Source organism: Euprymna scolopes, chromosome 25 (assembly GCF_053919585.1).
Source record: "Euprymna scolopes isolate OS-2025 chromosome 25, ASM5391958v1, whole genome shotgun sequence".
In the NCBI taxonomy this organism is placed as follows: domain Eukaryota; kingdom Metazoa; phylum Mollusca; class Cephalopoda; order Sepiida; family Sepiolidae; genus Euprymna; species Euprymna scolopes.
In genome coordinates, this window is record NC_136506.1 from 49,162,874 (window position 1) to 49,184,501 (window position 21,628).

Consider the following 21,628-nt stretch of genomic DNA (forward strand, 5'->3'; position numbering starts at 1 on the left):
AACGCATTTCGCAAAAAGCTTTTACTACATGCAGAATATCACAGTTGTAAATAATTGTTTCTAAATAACCTAAAATGAATCACCAATTGCAGATTTCAGAGTGATAATCACTTTAGCATACGTCTTTAATGAAATAATGAATAAGTAAACTACGTTGAACTAAAAATAATCGAAATTCAATATTTCTACATGTTAAGTAAAATAGTATGCACATAACATAGTTCAAACCGACGTGAAGCACATTGAAAAGAAATTTAAGATAATCAACAAGGAATCGCATCAATACGAAGTCGTAATGGAAAAAATGTAAAATATTTGATTCTGTAATTACAAGAGATACTGTTTTGGATGCTATTTATATGCCTGTATTGGTAACAAACATAGTGATTTCATTGGGTGATTATCCAATGAAACTTACCGATGTATATCGGGAAGTGTCTATTGTTAAATCTAATAATACTCCAGATATAGTATATATTTAGCTAGGATCGATACGAATTTATTTATAATGTAGATAATGAACTGCTGTGCTCATAAGAAAGGGACATTAAAAAAGACGCGAACAATAGGTAGACATAATATATTGTACAAAAACATGAATACAAGAAAGGCGCCCGGTATTTCCGTCGATAGTTAGAGAGTCTGTAGTTTCGGGTGAGGTCCCGATATTTTTTCCCACGAGATTATAAATCTCGTGGTTTATATAATGGTTTGCATAGTTTATTATGAGTTAATGAGTAAGTCTGTATAATATTCCCTCCCAAGCCTTTACTCTAGAAGGGGTACTTAGTACGTTTTTATTTGGACCCGTGAATTTCTTTTTCCTTCTGGATCGGCGTCGTTCAGGAGCTGCTTGTGTTGGTCTGATATCGAAAGTGTTGTATATCATCTCAATGCCCCTTTCTTCTTTGTGCGATGCATGGTTTTAATCATCACACAGACGCTTTCTTATCTGATTGAGGTGTCATTTATGTGTGAATGCAGGACCCTAGATGATATATACACTATTCCGAAGTTTTTTTCATCTATTGTGATAAGTTCCCAAAATGATGTGTTATTTTAAAGTCTTGTAGAAAGCTTTTTCTCCTGAAACGTAGTGTTTCTTAGCCACAATAGCGTTCTATTTTCTTTTGGTAACAGTTTTTTGAAGACGACCTCTGTTTCTGCAGGAACATAGTCCCTGCTGGGGATAATACAGATGCTATACTAGGATTATGCGTGAACCTGTAAACCTATAGAAACTGTTGTAATGCCGTTTTTTTTGTAGATGTACCGCATGCTTTTTTAGGGCTCGTTTTAGTGTCGACGAAGCGTACCACCATCCCGTTAGATCGTGGGTGATGCTAGGGACTCGTGACATGAATTATTTGGAACGTTTAACAGAACTCCGTTGTATGAATCCTTCAGTAAGCCTGCGAAATCTATATAAATTGAAGCTTGATCCTATTTGGACCGCGTTTAAAACGTAATTGGGTGCCTTTGTAGTCTATGCGCAACCGTTGCATGATTCGACTATGTTTTTCATGTCATTATCCATTTTGGCCAATATACGGAAAATCTTAATTAATTTATTTCAGGGTGATCCATGTGGCCCTCCTTTCGTTATACTTTTTTGTAAGGATTTTGGTATGACGACCCTCTCGCTGTACAACAGGACGTCATCGCATATAGAAAATCGGTTCTGCATTTTCTGGTCTTTATTTTCGATTTTTTGTTGTTGTGTCGCACTAATAAATTCGCCATTTTATGCTTTGCATTCAATTTTGTGCAGTGTGACCGGAAAGTTTCTGATAGTATTTCGTGTCATGCTTTTAATTTCACTATCAGTACGTAAGAAAGCAATTACTGTGTTTTTATGAGATTTACCCTATCTCGGGGCGAGTCTTGAAAGTCCGCATATAAGATCTATTAGAATGAGAGGTACTCAAAAACTTACGCTTAAAATTGTAATTCAATAAAATAATGCCCCACTTGAGAAGACAGTTTACTGTGTAAACGGGCGACCCATTCTCCGAACCAAAAATGGTCAATAGCAGATCATGGTCGATCTGCTGTATAAAGAATCGTCCATGTAAATATCGGTGGAACTTTGTTACTCCAGAAATAATAGCTAGCATTTCCTTCCCGATCTGTGACTAATGTAATAGTCTTGATACGTATTCAATCGGTTGTTTACTTTCGTCCGACATTTTATGCAAGATACCCTATTCCATATCAGCACGCATCGCTACTATTATGTTTAGTTTTGGCCCATAATGCACGAGAAAGAGATCTAACGTCAGTGTTTTCTTATTTTATGGTATACTGCCTGGCATTCAGGTTCCATTTCAACACCCTGTCCTTTTTTTAGTAGTTTGTTTTGTGAGGCCCATAGATGGTGCATATTGCAAATTTTTAATTTAGTAATATTAGTTGGAGCCGGCTCTTATCTGTCTCTGTTTTTATCCATGATGCGTCCCAAGTATTTTATTTCTCCCACAAAGAAATCATAGTTTTCGTCTCTGAATTTGAGAGAATACCTTGTGGATATGGTCTCGATGTTATTCTGTATCTTCTTATTATTGTGATATTATTCAGGTATGCTATCGCAAAATGAAGGTTGCTAAAAATAGTACCCATGACTTTTGAAAAAATGGCGGTCGCTATCTTGACTCCAAACACTAATTTTTCTAATTTGAATAACTCCTTATTGGTGTTAATACAAAGCAACTTCGAGCTATTTTCCTAAAGTATCATGCAAATAATTATTCGAGAAATAAAGAAAGGTTTTATTGATTTCGCATACTGTATTGTTAAATGTGTAATGTTCTCCTTAGATTGATAAAAACGTATTTCTTTTGATCTATAAATATATAGAGAGGATATATATATATATATATATATATATATATATATATATATATATATATATATATATAATCCTGGCTTGAGGTGAGGTAGTTGCCCGTCTAGCCACACTGATGAGCTGTAAAAAAACGAAACAGTACTGTATGTGGATGACTATAATGTTCCTCATTTTGAGTTGAACATATCGAGAAGTGATACACGAATTACCATTAGCGTATAAGCGATGCTCTTTGTGTAAACAAATCGAGCTTAGGTAATTCGGACGATGTCAAAACATCGTTAAACTCACGACTCATTCAGCGTAGTGGTTAGGAGCCTTGACTGTCGTACAGACGGTCGGGTTTCAATCCTTGCTTGAGGTAGTTGCCTGTCTAGCCGCACTGATGAGCTGTGAAACAGCGAAACAGTACTGTATGCGGATGACTGTATATATATATGTGTGTGTGTGTGTGTGAGAGCACGCGCGAGCACGTGGGTATATATGCATTTACATTAGGGAAGTTATTTATTAAGGGCCATTTCGCACGAAAATTCCTTTGCCAATTACAAATCTAATAGACATTTTTCAAATTAAAAATAGAAAATAGATAGCGGTGGCACTTTTAAAAATCGCATTCTTAGTTATTTATTAGCACAAAATCTTATAATTCAATCACGTAAATAGTGGACATTTTGTCATCGATAAATTGACTTCTAGAACATATTTCATTTCGTGTGCATATTTTTATTCTGCTTTTTAATTAAAATCTTTTTCTGCCGAATACACGATCTTTCTGTATGCATAATTTGCATGTACATGCAATAGTACATATATACTAGCTGAAGTACGCATCAATGCCGGGTTTATCAAATTTCCCTGGACGTCAAAGCCAGATTCTTACTTCAAAATGAATAAAAAATTTATATGGAAAACAAACGTTTTGTTTTATATCTGATATTGTAGGTATATTTTTTGTCCAATATCAAATCGAATAGTGCAATTAATTTAAACATTTTATCAAATAAAATTGAATAAGCATTTTAATATAACTGGCGTTCGTCATGAAAATTTTATTTTACAGAGACTGTTTTGAGAACTACTAAATAAAATGTATAAAATTAGAGTAAAGTCAAAGAAAAATTAATATTCATGCAAGAATAATATGCATAAATAACTTTCTTATACACTCCCAATGTCGTTTAGTGTTCGCAAATTGAAATCTGTTAATCTGTTATTCTGATATATGCAGAATAAATTATTTAAGGAAGCCAACCAAAATTAAATTAAAAAAAAAACGTAAATCGAGATCGCGTCCATTGTTTATGTTGAAAACACATTTCAATAACAAGCTCGAAGTATGATCTAAAAAGTGCGAACAACACACGAATTTCAGAAATACATCTTTTCAGAAAAATTGATGAGAGTGAGGATAGATGCGAACCTGAAAGTGAAAATGTATTCTACTTTTTGTGTAGATAACTATTTTAAGAAAACATATCAAGAGTTACAAAATATAAAATCAATGAAAATGAAGGAAATGAACGCAGAGATTCTATAACCATGCATTAATACGTGGGTTAAGGTATGATATTGAATTCTGTTATTCACGAACAGATGGACTCTTCTAGACACTATACATAGAGTTACAGCGAAGTGTTGCGGTAGTCATTGATAGAAGTCATAGTGACAGTATTAAGCTCAGACTTTTTGCAATCTATTATTCTGTACTTGTGTAAATGTACCACCATGTTATCTTCAATCTTTAATCGAAATCGCCACGGAAGATTGGTATATGCAGTATGAAAATTCTTACCGTATATAAATCGGTGAAAATCTCATTTTACTTTATATGCAAGATTTTCCTATTTCAATAATTGAATGTTTTAAAAGAGTTCGCGTATGCTATTGACATCCAATGTTTACTAAACTAAATACTTTGAAATACTTTCGCATCTTACGAGAATCAATGCTTCAAATATCATATAGCCTCAGCCGATATTATTATGTAATGTATGTAAAAAATAAGTGAGTCACCTGTTGCAGTTTTATTACGAACTGAGACATGTATAAAGTTAAATACATATAAAATGAAAACAGCATGAAACATCGATCACATGCAAAGTCATGGAGTTATTGAGTGAAAAAGGTAAACGAATTGAGGTAAACCAATCAAATGATATTATAATAGAGCACGAAACGAAACAATTCGAAAAATTATAAGAGTACAAATAAAAAAACAATACAGAAAACCTGACATTTACTTCTTCAGCTGACACAGTTTACTCTTACACCAACTACAAAACAAAATATTGATTTTAAGAAGTCAGAAAATTCACTTTATTTTTTATATATTGCAGAAAGCGAGTGCGTTACATACATGAATCGGAGCTTTAACTAGAATAGATGCATGTATTTCAAGACAATATTATAGATAAAGCAATATCAATTGATTATAATGCTTGTAATCTTGAAAAATCACTTAAAAGGTTAAATAGACAGTTCAATTCAGACAAACACAATTCATCTTTGTTTCATGAAAGTAAATAGTATTTTATTCTATGAAATTTTAAATACAAAAACCCAAACAACATAACGTCTTTGACAAACGTAATTATAACCAATTGCAGAAAAATACAATATATTAGCTTTAACTATATAGTTTTTAACATTTATTTATATACATATACACAATAAGAAAAATGAGGTATTTCACAGAACGAAATAATATAATGACTGGAAATTAAAATTTTACATGTATGACATTCACCTTAGAAACAACTTGTTTGCAATATGCACAGTAAAATACAATAGTATTGATCCATTTTCTGTTATATAAGTATATAACTTTCTCTTTTATTTATCGACAAACGATACTCGTAGGTTTAGGTAACATTTGTGAAAAAAGGGATAAAACATTGACCATCAAGTTGTTAATTGTAAAAATAAATACGATAATTATAATAAACACATGATTTGTTCGCTTGTTTCCATTCTCTCTCTCTCTCTCTCTCTCTCTCTCTCTCTCTCTCTCTCTATATATATATATATATATATATATATATATATATATATATACATATACAAGGTTAATATTTTCCAGACGTAAATAACCAATGAAGTTTAATGAGGTTAATACCAAAAAAAAAAAAAAAAAAATGTTCAATACCGAAGTAGGGCAAAAGGTACTTTCTATTTATTTTTACATAAGCTATAATATGTTGCTACACATTCATGGACATGTTTCAGTAAGCATATTACTAGATACTGGAGACCGCTTTAGACGATACAGTATATACGAAAGCAAAGTTTTCAATGAAAATATTATGTCTTCAGCGTCATAGGGAATTAATATCTAAAGGTTTCGTTAAATGTTGTTAAAAATAGGAATAAGGAATAAAATTTATGCAAGGGAAACAAAATAGGAGTGTGGATTATAGTTTGAGTTGGAATATACGAAAAAAGATGAAGGAATGGGGAGGATAAAAAATCAGCGATAAAGATAATAAAATACTAGTAAGAAAGATAAATACGCTTTAAAACATTATATATTCCACTGCGTATTGGGTCAATTAGCAGAGGTATGTAATATATATATATATATATATATATATATATATATATATATATATATATATATATATTTGTAAAATTAATCCAATATTTATCGTTGTTCACTTGAAATACAACTCTCTACTCGTCATTTAGTCTAACACATATACACAAATGTATATGAACATATATGATATGCTTTAGCTATTTTTAATATACAATTATTTACACACAACCAATCAAAAACAAAAACTATATATTTTAATATGTGAGCTTATTTGCCCATATTCATAATCGAGATAAACTTGAAAAAAGTTTAAATTCCTTTGCCGTTTAATTTTGTCATGATAGCAGATTAATTTGTTCCCAACATGATTAAATTTCAAATATTGTCTTTGTGTCTTTTAATAAAAATATGATTGAAGTTTAATCTTTTCATTTTGAATGTATTTCGCATTTATAAGTTTTTCATTTCGACGTTGTTCAAATTTAACAACAAGAAAATCGTACAGAAATTATACATTTATATCGGTAATTGTAATACTATATTTTAAAATTAGTTTAAATCCCAATTTATACTGTAACATCTATGTTGTATCATCCGTTCTAAATACTTTTACTTCCATATTTACATTGCACTTTCACTTACCTGCACATACTGAGCGATAATTTGACAAACATGATTCGGTGCCGGGACCGGGATTAATCCTTTTATAACATAAAATATCAAATCAAACCAAATTGATGGAGACAATTTATTTGAAAAATGCTCTGTCGAAAATTCCCTTTTTATAATCGTAATTGATTATTACATGCAAACTCCCACTTTATTATATTTCACCTTTACCAAAAATTAATGGAATGTATAAAGCATGGTAGAACTGATTTAATATGTTTAATTATTTACAACTAGTTATATGTCGATGGAGCTGTTTTTCAGCCTTTTATGCTCCATTCTCCCTTTCAACATTTCTCTCTGTATCTAACAGCATTTTATTAAATTAATGCCCCAATAATATAATATGCAATTTACAATGAAATAATTGTTTTCCAATGGAAATCAAACTTTTCCACTTATAAAACGTAACTTATTATATGGTATAAGTATGCATCTCCGAGGAATACTAGTCGAGTATAATTATAATACAAACCCACCAATGGCAGATACATATATTTTCAATGAGGTAGTGTTTGCAATTATTACTTTCAAACATTATTACTCCAGTTATCTTCTTTATTTCACTGTGTCACAGTTTATCATAGTCAAAATGACATTCGATGGTAATGATTAATATGATTAGTAGTCGATTATGAACAGCACCTTGGGATGAATGGAATATTCAGAAAAAGATTATTTTGTTGACAAATCTTTCTTAACATCAGATTTAAAAACTACCAGATTATAGTTAGTTGGGAAGCAGCCCCGTAATACTATTGTATATTACAAATGATGAGTTCTTCACATATTTTTTGCTCAAGAATTAGTTCCTTCTATTTTTCCTCAGACATGTTTAGACTAGCCCCATTCATTTCTACTTATTTAAATCTATATTTTATATTCTGCTGCTATACTCTCCTTGTCACTGAGTTTTATTTTATTTTATAAGGTTAGGCAGGAGAGGAGTTCGGCAGGTTAAAACAGCGCTGACGTGGTTTACTATAAAACTCTCTAATAATTACTATATTATGTGTAAATAAAATAACAAAGTATGTATATCTAAAATTACAAAGATATAACTAATACAATAAAAAGGGAATAAAATAAATTAGATTAGATTTACGATTAGAGAACATAAACAATGCACTACTCCCTAATAGATAAAGTGATTGGAATTTTTACATTGCAGTAATTATGTGATTCAAATGAAACATAATCCACAGCAAATAATAATTGTTCTTTGTATTATACAAATTAATGTGATGTTGGATATGTTGAGGAGAGTTTTCACTTTAAGAATTATAAAAACACATTATTTGTCATTATTTTCTTTTTTAACGAAGATGATGGTTTTACCTTTACGTCTCGACTTCTTCTAAAATAATAGAATGATCTAGCATATAAAGTTATCTGATCGGATTTTCACAGTTGGACCTAAATAATATTTAAATCGAACTTTGCTTATAATTAGAAAATTTTCGTTTGTTATTATTGTATTATTATTGACAAAATAATGACGCATTTAGCTAAACTTTATATAAAACTATCTGCTTCGAAGGAATGATATTTTAAAATAATAACTTTTAAGATATAAGTCAGCAAGTGTAATACTACATTTGAAATTGAATATTATAATAGGTGTTTTCTAGAAAAAGATTATAACCGTGAAAGCAAATATAAACTGAAAAGTTTTCATTTATTCCCGACCAATAGATGAAGCAAGGTTTTCTAATATAAAAACATTTTTCATGTTTCTTTTAAACAAAGAAGAAAATAACTACAATATTATAAACAATCGGATGGTCATCAATGAGTAATGTTAATTTCTATTCATCTCATTAAGTGATATATGTGCAATTATATATATATATATATATATATACATATATATATATATATAAAACTATACATACATATTCCAAAAACAAACCAGCGGTGTCATTCTATTGGAATAGCCTTCTGTGGCTGAAAAAAATACAAATCATCAGCGTCTGATGAAAGGAGAAAAAATAAAACGGAAAATGAACACCGGTTAACGGGCGGTGTCTTTGCTCTAAGATACCTGTTGTAAAATAGTCTTTTGTATATAAGATATTCTGTTTACGGAGAGAAGGGATTAATGGACAGGTAGGGCGATGGAGTTGTGGTGGAGGTTGTTGTTCAGAAAGCCTGCTGTTTCAATACAATGAAACCACTGGTTCGTCTTTGAAATATTTTTGTATCGGTTTTAAATAAATATTTGTATTTTAGCTCTCACATTCGCGATCGAGCACTTTATTTGGTTTCTTTTTATCACATTTTGACACCCTATCTATCTATATATCTATATATATCTATCTATCGATCTCTCTCTCTCTCTCTCTTTATATATATATATATATATATATATATATATATATATATATATATATATAGATAGATAGATAGATAGATAGATAGATAGATAGATAAATAGATAGATATACACGAGAATCACGCATCCGTAAATGAAACCTTACACCAAGAAAAATCGGGGAGTAGCACAGTAGAAATATACTAGAGATTTAATATAAACGTTGATAGGAACAATTTTGATATGGTTTATGCTTTGTATAAATCGAAATGCTATGTATTTTCTCCCCACAGCATAGCATGTCTCACTTATTAGCTTTGGTCTTACTGGCTGCTTTTCTTATGTTTTAAAAAAATCAGTGATCTCGATAACGACCAATCTATTATTTGAAATAAAATATATGCTCTTATACACGGAATTGAGAAATCTAGTCATTTTGCCTATATTAAAAACCACATCACGCGTATACATATATGTTTATAATAAAGAAATATATGTATATATATGTATATATATATATATATATGTATGTATATATATATGTATGTATATATATATATATATGTGTGTGTGTGTGTGTGTGTGTGTGTGTGTGTGTGATTGTGTATTTATATGTAATGTAGGATACTGGATGTCACCTAGTATATAAGAATTATTATATCTTCTTAGTCCTAATATAATACAGCATGATTTTGCGCGATAGGAATTATGACGTTCATCTGGCTGAATTATTATGTTCCTCAAGCAAATATGTGTACGTTTATGTAAGAGAAAAATTATACGATAAAAACGTAACGTGTATGAACTTTGTCTGGTTACGAAGAATAATGCTGATCCCACGATGCAACTCTTCCAAAAGGAAAGTCATTTTTTTCTAAAATTACTGGCTTATAACAGTTACACAATTTTGTTTAAGTAAATATACTTTCATGCGTTTTATTAGTTTTTATATTATATTTTCGAGATATGGCAGTGTTAATGAAAGTTAATAAATTAAATATGTTTTGTTATTAGAAAAATCGGTGATGCTGAGTTCAAGTTCTGTCGGATCTCTTGTGGCCATCTACGCACTAATACTTTCGAAAAGGTATGACAATAATAACTCGTTTATTGTAATCGATATTGTTCCAATATAAACAGCTTAAAAGGGCCAATAAACCATAACTTTAATAACGAGAATTGCAATTTGCGGACCTGGTTTTTCATGTACTGAGATTTCTAAATTAGAATGTGTATAATGAATATGATAAATAAATACTGGATTTCTTGTTACAGATCAATAGTTTAACCATTTAGTTGATTGCCTTTCTTGTGAACATATCTTTTCATGGCACACTGCAAATTGTTTCTAGCATTAATTTTTATTGATAAAATGAGCTCACGATATGAAGAGTTATCTTTTAAGATATCCAGGTTATTTCCCCATAATTATACCAACAAAAGAATAGAATGACATTGATGTATCTTCTTTGATGGCTTTTTTAATTGTTTCGTTCAAATTTTCGTAGATGTTAAACTCTTTCTGAGAGAATTAACCTTTTATTGTAACCAGTAACAACGTTTTTAATTTTCGCCCGATTTTTTTTGTCTCTTTCTGTTTATCTTTGACAAATCGCCTTAGTGATAAATAAATAAATGTATAAAAGTTTAATTTATTTTTGTATCTAAAAACGTTTTCTTTCTTCATCACAATATCCCTTTCTTCATCACTAAACACTCGGTGTCGTCCGAACATGTCACGTCAACTTTTCGCTCTTTTTATCTCAACGGGAATTCGCCTATGCAAAACATTATTCATTTGTATAAATAAATTCTCACAATCGTCTAAAAATAACAAGATTCTATCTTGTAAGCAGAACGTTCTGGGTTCAATCCCCTGCAGACAAAACATGGAATGCCCCTTACTCTTTTTCCTTGTAAATTCGCATGATGGCTGCTACAAAAGGGCAAACTGTTTCGTTTCCATTTGTTTTTCTCTGACTTCGCTACGAGCTCAGGAAACCACGACACAGAATTTAGCAGGTTTCCGTTTGGAAAGAGATGCAAACACGTGGTCAGTACGCATAGAAACAGCATATAAGCTGTTCTATTTCTTCAACATCAAAGCTCTCTTTTGTAATATGCGTGACTGTTGTGTATCTATATTTATATAAACGTATGTGCAGATATTTTTAAGTTGTATGCTAAGGATTCCTTTCTAAACTAATTAAACAGACATCTTAAATTTATGACCATAGCTGTTAAGTGTAGGTGTCGTAATGTGGGCTATATTTAGCTTAATTTATGAAAAGTTCGTATTATGAAAATAGAAGCCGTTTACTATAGGTATTACACATCAATGAATAAATATCCTTTAAATTTCATTTTCTTCGTTGTATTTAAAGAGTTTGATGGGCGCACGCTTCCATTTCAGATTTGCATTTAATTTGGTCGTTGATCATTAAAGTTTCTAAAATCAAATCATATAATAGAGTAAGGATTCTAAACATAAGACTTATTGTCATTATATTTTGATTTTAATCATAGTAAGGAGGCATAAAAGTGGTGCACAAAATTTCAGTTTTGATAAATATTTTCTCTTTAGCCTGGAATCAGTATTCTTCTAGTTATTCTAATCTAGGAGGATCTCCTTGCTACAGTCACATTAATTCCAATACATTTATTTATTGAAGGATTTAAACATTAAGAAATGTGAAAAGTCTTCCATATTTGCTTATCAACATTATTACATTAAAAATGCAAAGATCATATTGGGCGACGTAATAAAAGACTCTTTATGACGTCACAAAAAGCGAATGAGTTAAATAAATTGCGATTTATGTAAATACTTAAACAAACAGTAAACTATGAAAACTATAAAAAAGAGAAAAGAAGGGGGAAATATATAGAAAGAAAAGAGATGAAAGGCGTTGGCTAGAGTAGAATAAATAGATAGAAACGAGAGATAATACATATAAGAATTACTAACTCTGCGGATTTATAATACTAAACGTCTTTGGATGTGTATGTTTCTTTGAAAACAGCTAGAGCAATCGCACCTGATAGCTGTTGCTGATCTCTCATTATATTTATGTACTTGCTCAAACTGGTGATATTGTTATTTAAGAAGTTTTATATAGCCGAATCGCCTCTTAACACCCCCCCCCACACACACATATATATGTGTATATACATACTGGCAGGGAAAGCCGACGTTGATTAGTTTTTAACTAAGGAGTCACTACAGGAGGCGACTCGAGAATAAGGGTTAATTCGAGACCATAACATTAGAATTAAATAAATATTAAAATTAATATAAAATATTAGAAATAAAATAAATATTAGAAATAAAATAAATATTAGAATTAAAATAAATATTAGAATGAAAAAATATTAGAATTAAAATAAGTATTAGCACTAACCTAAATATTCTAACTAAAAAAGTATCAGAATTAAAATAAATATTAGAATTAAAATAAATATTAAAATTAAAATAAATATTAAAATTAAAATAAATATTAGAATTAAAATAAGTATTAGAATTAAAATACATATTAGAATTAAAATAATTATTAGAAATAAAAACATATTACAATTAAAATAAATATTAAAATTAAAATAAAAATAAGTATTAGAATAAAAAGCATATAAGAATTAAAATAAATATTAGAATAAAACAAATATTAGAAATAAAATAAATATTAGAATTAAATAAAATAGTAGAATTAAAATAAATATTAAAATTAAAATAAGTATTAGAAATAAAATAAATATTAGAATTAAAATAAATATTAGAATTAAATAAAATAGTAGAATTAAAATGAATATTAGAATTAAAATAAGTATTAGAAATAAAATAAATATTAGAATTAAAATAAATATTAGAATTAAATAAAATATTAGAATTAAAATGAATATTAGAATTAAAATAAGTATTAGAAATAAAATAAATATTAGAATTAAAATAAATATTAGAATTAAAATAAGTATTAGAATAAAAATATGTATTAGAATTAACATAAATACAAGAATTCAAATAAGTATTACAATCAAAATAAATATTAGAATTAAAATAAGTATTAGCACTAACCTAAATATTCTAACTAAAAAAACGTATTAGAATAAAAATAAGTTTTAGAATTAACATAAATATAAGCATAAAAATAAATATTAGAATAAAAATAAGTATTAGAATAAAAATAAATATTAGAATAAAAATAAGTATTAGAATAAAAATAAATATTAGAATAAAAATAAATATTAGAATAAAAATAAGTATTAGAATAAAAATAAATATTAGAATTAAAATAAATATTAGAATTAAAATAAATATTAGAATTAAAATAAATATAATAAAAACAAGTATTATAATTAAAATAAGTATTAGAATTAAAATAAATATTAGAATAAAAATTATTAGAATTAAAATAAGTATTAGCACTAACCTAAATATTCTAACTAAAAAAAGGTATTAGAATAAAAATAAGTTTTAGAATTAAAATAAATATTAGAATAAAAGTAAATATTAGAATAAAAACAAGTATTAGAATTAAAATCAACATTAGAATAAAAATAAGTATTAGAATTAAAATAAATATTAGAATTAAAAAATATTAGAATTAAAATAAATATTAGAATAAAAATAAGTATTAGAATTAAAATAAATATTAGAATTAAAAAAATATTATAACGAAAATAAATATTAGAATTAAAATAAGTATTAGAATTAAAACAAATGTTAGAATGAAAATAAATATTAAAATTTAAATAAGTATTAGAATTAAAATAAATATAAGAATTTAAAAAATTCCAATTAAAATAAATATTAGACTTAAAATAAGTGTTAGAATTAAAATAAATATTATAATGGAAATAAATATTAGAATTAAAATAAGTATTAGGATTAAAATATATATTAGAATTAAAATATATATTAGAATTAAAATGATATAAGAATTAAAATAAATATTAGAATTAAAATAAGTATTAAAATAAAATAATAAAAGAATTAAAATAAATATTAGAATAAAAATAAGTATAAAAATAAAAATAAATATTACAATTTAAATAATATTACAGTTAAATTAAATATTAGAATTAAAATAAGTATTAGACTTAAAATAAATATTAATATAAAAATAATATTGGAATTAAAATAAATATTTAAATTAAAACAAACATTAGAGTTAAAATAAGTATTAGAATTAAAATTAGTATTAGAATAAAAATAAGTATTAGAATTTAAAAAAAGTATTAGAATTAAAATACTTTTTTTTTCATCAGTGAGAATTCAACAGTTTACAGCTGTTGCAAAAACACAAAATAATTCGCAATATTTATTGTAAAATCATAAAGTACTGCGAATTTGTTCTGACCGTGGCAGTTTGTGGTGTCTAGTAATAACTCCTTTGAAAAAAAAGTAAATACTATTTAATTTATATTAATAAAAATCTTCTCAGTTTGTTGCAAGTCTGACCAATACAGTCAAAATATTACATTATAGAATGTAGTAGCAATAGTACATATTTCAATTTGTACGACTAAATACACATTCAAAATCTTCATTCTACATTTTTGCAATTCTAAATAATAGCTTTGCACTTCATGGAATATTAAGTGTTTTCATTGCTACAAGTCATAGTACTTGTACTAGCATTGGTAACACTACGTAACCGAAATATAAATCATACTTCCTGTCAAATGTACTGTGGATTTCAAGCAGCGGAAATGACCAATGATAATACAATTTTTATTTCGTTTCATTAAAAAAAACAATGCCGGGTTTTGTCAAAGTTAAATGCTATTAAAACGATGTCTTTGGTCATTAAATGATTAATTCAATAAAAATCTTTACTATTTATGATTTAATTTTTAACTATTTAACTATTCATTTGTTAAATATTTCAAAGAGATTAAAATGACTGACTTGCTTAGGTAGAAATAGAAATGCATTGAAGTATATTTAATTTCATAATACCATTATATCTGACGGTATTGAGAGTTATTTCAATAAATAATCGATTAAAATTAATAAAAATGATACTAGAGAAATATTATGGAAACAAAACAAAAAAACACACATTGTTAATTCAAATATTGAAAATAATACGGCGTCTTTGCTGTTTATGGAAATCCGGCGCCAAAAAAACCTTTGGAGATTTTTGTGCAAGAAACCGATTCTGGTAGATTAACGACTGCCGATTATATTTTGCTTGTACATTGTCTATTAGATGAGATTGTGTTCATACATAGTCTATTAGATATGATTGTGTTTGTGCATTGTCTATTAGACTAGATTATGTTCGTAAATTGTCTATTAGATAAGATTGTGTTAGTACATTCTCTATTAGATTAGATTGTGTTCCTAAACTGTCTATTACATTAGATTGTGTTCGTATGTTGTCTATAAGATTAGATTGTGTCCGTACATTGCCTATTGAATTTCATTATGTTCGTACGTTGTCTATTAGATTAGATTGTGTTTGTGCATTGTCTATTAGAGTAGATTGTGTTCGTACATTGTCTATTAGTTTATATTGTATTCGTACATTGTCTATTAGATTAGATTGTGTTCGTACATTGTTTATTAGATTAGATTGTATTCGTACATTGTCTATTAGTTTATATTGTATTCGTACATTGTCTATTATATGAGATTGTGTTCGTACATTGTTTATTAGATTAGATTGTGTTCGTACATTGTCTATTAGATTGTATTCGTATATTGTCTATTAGTTTAGATTGTATTCGTATATTGTCTATATGTTTAGATTGTATTCGTACACTGTCTATTAGATTAGATTGTATTCGTGCATTGTCTATTAGATAAGATTTTTTTCGTACATTGTTTATTAGATTACATTGTGTTCGTGCATTGTCTATTAGATTGTATTCGTACATTGTCTATTAGATTGTATTCGTAAATTGTCTGTCAATACAGATTGTATTCGTACATTGTCTATTAGTTTATATTGTATTCGTACATTGTCTATTAGATTAGATTGCATTCGTACATTATCTATTAGATTAGATTGTATTCGTACATTGTCTATTAGATTGTATTCGTAAATTGTCTATCAATTAAGATTGTATTCGTACATTGTCTATTAGTTTATATTGTATTCGTACATTGTCTATTAGTTTAGATTGTGTTCGTACATTGTCTATTAGATTAGATTGTATTCGTACATTGTCTATTAGATTATATTGTGCCGTACATTGTCTATTAGATTATATTGATTTCGTACATTGCTTATTAGATAGGATTGTGTTCGTGCATTGTCTATTAGGTTAGATTGTGTCTGTACATTGTACATTGTACATTGTACATTGATTGTGTTCGAACATGGTCTATTAGATTAGATTGAGTTTGTGCATTGTTTATAAGATTAGATTGAGTTCTTATATTGTCTATTATATTAGATTGTATTCGTACATTGCCTATTAGATTGGATGGTGTTTGGCATTATCTATTATATTAGATTGTGTTCGTACATTGTCTATTTGATTAGATTTTGTCATGAATTGTCTATTAGATTAGATTTTATTCGTATATTTTCTATTAGATTAGATTGTAATCGTGCATTGTCTATTAGATTAGATTGTGTTCGTACATTTTGTATTTGATAAGATTCTGTTCGTACATTGTCCGCAGGATTAGGTTATGTTCGTACATTGTCTATTGGATTAGATTGTGATCGTACATTGTCTCTTAGACTAGATTGTGTTCGTACATTGTCTATTTGATTAGATTGTGATCGTATATTGTCTATTAGATTAGATTGTGTTCGTATATTTTCTATTAGATTAGATAGTGTTCGTACATTGTCTATTTGATTAGATTGTATTCGTGCATTGGCTATTAGAGTAGATTTTGTTTCTATATTGTCTATTAGATTCGATTTTGTTCCTACATTGTCTATTAGATTAGATTGTGTTTGGACATTGTCTATTAAATTAGATTGTATCGGTCATTTTCTATTAGATTAGATTGTGTTCGTACGTTCTCTATTAGATAAGATTGTGTTTGTGCACTGTCTATTAGATTAGACTGTGTTTGTACATTATCTATAAGATACGATTGTGTTCGTACATTGTATATTATAGTAGATTGTATTCGTACATTGCCTATTAGATTAGATTGGGTTTGTCCATTGCCTATTATATGAGATTTTGTTCGTGCGTTGTCTATTAGATTAGATTGTATTTTTGTACTGTCTATTAGATTAGAGTGTGTTCGGACATTGTGTATTAGATAAGATTGTGTTCGTACATTGTCCGTTAAATTAGATTACGTTCGTACATTGTCTATTGGATAGATTGTGTTTGGGCATGGTCTATTAGATTAGATTCTCTTCGTACATTTTCTATTCGATTAGATTGTGTTCGTACATTGTCCATGAGATTAGATTGTGTTTATGCATTGTCTATTAGATTAGATTGTGTTCGTACATTGTCTATTAGATTTCATTTGAACATTGCCTGTTAGTTTAGATTGTACTTGTACGTGTTCTATTAGATTAGATTGAATTCTAGCACTGTCCATTGGGCTAGATTGTGTTTGTGCATTGTCTATTAGATTAGATTGGGTTCGTATATTGTCTATTAGATTAGATTGTATTCGGGCATTTAGTATTAGATTAGATCGTATTCGTACATTGTCTATTAGATTAGATTGTGTTCGTACATTTTTTATTAGATTGTATTCGTACATTGTCTATTAGATTAAATTTAATTCGCGCTTCTTTATTAGATTAGATTGTGTTCGAACATTGCCTATGAGATAAGATTGTGTGTGTATATTTTCTATTAACTTAGATTTTGTTCGTACATTTTCTTCTAGATTAGATTCTGTTCGTAAATTGTCTATTAGATTAGATTTTGTTCGTATATTGTCTATTAGATTAGATTGTGTTCGTATATTGTCTATTAGATTAGATTGTAATCGTGCATTGCTTATTAGATTAGATTGTATTCCTCCCTTGTTTATTAGACGTGATTCTGTTCGTATATTGTTTATTAGATTTTATTGTGTTCGTACATTGTTTATTAGATAAGATTGTGTTCGTTTAATATCCATTAGATTAGATTGTATTCGTAAATTGTCTATTAGATAAGATTTTGTTCGTACATTGTTTAAGTTTGATTGAATTCGTGCATTGTCTATTAGATAAGATTATGTTGATAGATTTTCTATTAGATTAGATTGAATTCGTACATTGTCTATTAGATTAGATTGTGTTCGTACATTGCCTCTTAGATTAGAGTGAATTCGTACATTTTCTATTGGATTAGCCCGTGTTCGTACATTGTCTATTAGATGTGATTGTGCTCGTACACTGCTTATAAGATTAGATTCTATTCGTGTATTGTCTATTAGATTAGATTGTGTTCGTACATTGTCTATTAGATTAGATTATATTTTTGTATTGTCTATTTGATTAGAGTGTATTCGGACATTGTGTATTAGATAAGATTGTTTGCGTACATTGTCTGTTTGATTAGATTGTGTTCGTACATTGTCTATTAGATTAGATTGTGTTTGTAAATTGTCTATCAGTTTAGATTGTGTTCGTATAATGTCCATTAGATTAGATTGTGTTCGTGTATTGTCTATTAGATTAGATTGTGTTTGTAAATTATCTATAAGTTTAGATTGTGTTCGTATATTGTCTATTAGATTATATTGTCTTCGTACAGTTTCTATTAGATCAGATTGTTTGCGTACATTGTCTGTTTGATTAGATTGTGTTCGTACATTGTCTATTAGATTAGAATGTGTTCGTACAGGTCTCTTAGATAAGATTGTGTTTGTACATTGTCTGTTATTTTAGATTATGTTCCTATAGTGTCTATTGGATTAGACTTTGTTGGTATGTGGTCTATAATATTAAATTGTGTTCTTACATTGTTTATTTGATTAGATTTAGTTCGTGTATTGTCTATTCGATTAGATTTTGTTCGTGTATGGTCTTTTAGATTAGATTGTATTTGTACATTGTCTATTAGATTAGATTGTGTTCGTACATTGACTGTTAGATTAGATTGTGTCCGTACATGTCTATTAGATCTCCAAAACTGAGAATGTGTTTGTGTGAGAACAACTCTTAATATATATCCTCAACGAATGTTTAATCTACCGAACGTGGCAAGCTGACATAATGGTTATCGTACTTGCCTCACTATCTTTAGGTTTTGGTTTCGATCTTAGCTCCAGTATTGTTTTTGTTATTTAAAAGAATTGTGTTGTTTAGTAAATCATAATACTCGAATTCATATGTTTCAACTTCTTTTTATTTTTTTACTGCATATTTGTAAAAGTAATTTAATTTTCATATCGCAGAACGCCGGAGATATCTGCTAGTATTCCATAAAGTAGGTTGTTTATCTTTGATAACCGTTAACATAAATGTTTAATGATTTTTGAAAGGGAAAAAGCACCGAGAAAGATCACAAAATTACAACTAAGCTTAATAGAAATAATGTCTACCTGTATATATTTTTTGCATGCAATACATTTTCCCTGCATTTATTATGCCTTACTAACAAACCTTTAGATTATATAAAAATAGTATTGAAAATACTTTTCTCATTATATAAATTATTGAAAGCACGTTTTTATAAAAAAATCGGAAAAACGTATTTTTCTATTAAAGCAAGAAGATTCAGTTTTGTATGTAACCTTTTACTCGATTGTTTAACTGATGCTTTAAATTTTTTCTTAATTTACAGACAAATTATTTAATGTAAAACTTATATAATAAACAAAAGAGCTTAAAAATAATTTTGTACACATTTTCTTACTTCAAGAATTAGTGATGTTTAATCGATAGTAATCTAAAGTCTGTTTAAAAAGTCTTCAAAGAATATGAACCAAATACAGAAGTATCATTTTTCGTTAGACAATTAGCAAATCGAATCCAATTCAAGAAGTTAGTGCAACAAACGAATATAATCTGAAAAAATAATGCTTAATCTATAATAACTCCGAAACATTTTTATTTGAATAACAACAATTTCAGAGAACGTTTTTTTCTACGCCCCTCATTAATATGAATGTGGTTATAATTTTAAAATATCTTAAGCTTGATAATTATATTTTATTTTTATGGAATTAATAGACGTACCCATAGCCGTTGAGTCACAACTACTATAAATCTTCATTTTACATTTATTTCAGCTGAAAATTCACAAACTGTAATCCTAACCTGCTAGAACGTTCTGCATAGCTAACAATGCTCTTTTTACTACTTTCTTATCAATAGCAGAGCGTCCGGCGTTACCCAGTCGTAAAATACGCTTAAATATATTTTAATTCATGCAGATGTCGTATTCATTTTTATAGGGCCAAGTCACTATTGATTATTATATTATACCTAATATATCGTAGCGATTACAAAAGTTTTTAACATAATATGACTTTCATGCCATCTGCTGTGGCAATCGCTACCATGTGATCGAAGAACACATTACATTGAATTATGCCTGATAAGTTCTAATATTTTTAATTTAATTCCTTAGCAGCTATTTTTACCGGCTATCAACCAAATCGGATCTATTCTACTGGTCCGAATTCCCTATATATCAAGTTTCAAATCTGCAGACTTATATTGATAAAAACAAAACTTTCCGCACACATACATAGACAAGCCCATTTTTGTAATATACACGGATACGGATAATTATTACTATTATTATTACTATTATTATAAAATTATTATTTTTCCTAATAAATCTTTTATAGATAGAAATAAAGAGACTTGCCATCTAATTTACACACGCGTTTGTGTGTGTATATTTACACGTTCGTAAATTAGATATCGACGCGTTAAATAAGAATTGCTTTTTCTCTGAATACTCACAGACATAGTAACAAATATAAAAAGTGGTTGTATCAATATAGAGTGAAAGGAACTCGAAAACTATATAGATATCCAGTAGATTGGTGATTTACTCAACTAATTAAAAATTACAGCTAATTAGACGAATCCAAGCATATTTATTAAAAAACATAACTCAATTTTAGAATTACAGTATATTTTATTATGTATTTTGTCTCAGAAAATTTTATGAAAAAAAAGCATTAAAGAAACAAACGTTGATTAACTCAAAATTTATGCAATAATAGCTAATGATTAAAGGAAAATTAAAAAAATTTTGTTTTAAATATGCAGAATATGTACAACATATGATTTTATGAGATGATAATGTTTGTGTTTTTGCAATAAAGTTCAGTGATTTAATACGGAAGTGGCATATTTGGCAAAATACAGTGTTTGCTACT

General features: G+C 28.1%; 1 protein-coding gene across 6 annotated transcripts in view; it reads right to left on the reverse strand.

Annotated features, from left to right (window-relative positions):
* Nucleotides 1-21,364: 21,364 nt before the first annotated feature.
* The window catches only part of LOC145247346 (calcitonin gene-related peptide type 1 receptor-like), a 987,580-nt gene continuing 987,316 nt past the window's right edge, over nt 21,365-21,628 (reverse strand). For all 6 annotated transcript variants that reach the window (XR_013863250.1, XM_080109020.1, XM_080109016.1 and 3 more), the window contains one exon: nt 21,365-21,628. This exon is cut by the window's right edge and continues 996 nt beyond it. The gene's annotated coding sequence lies outside the window, so the exon portion shown is untranslated.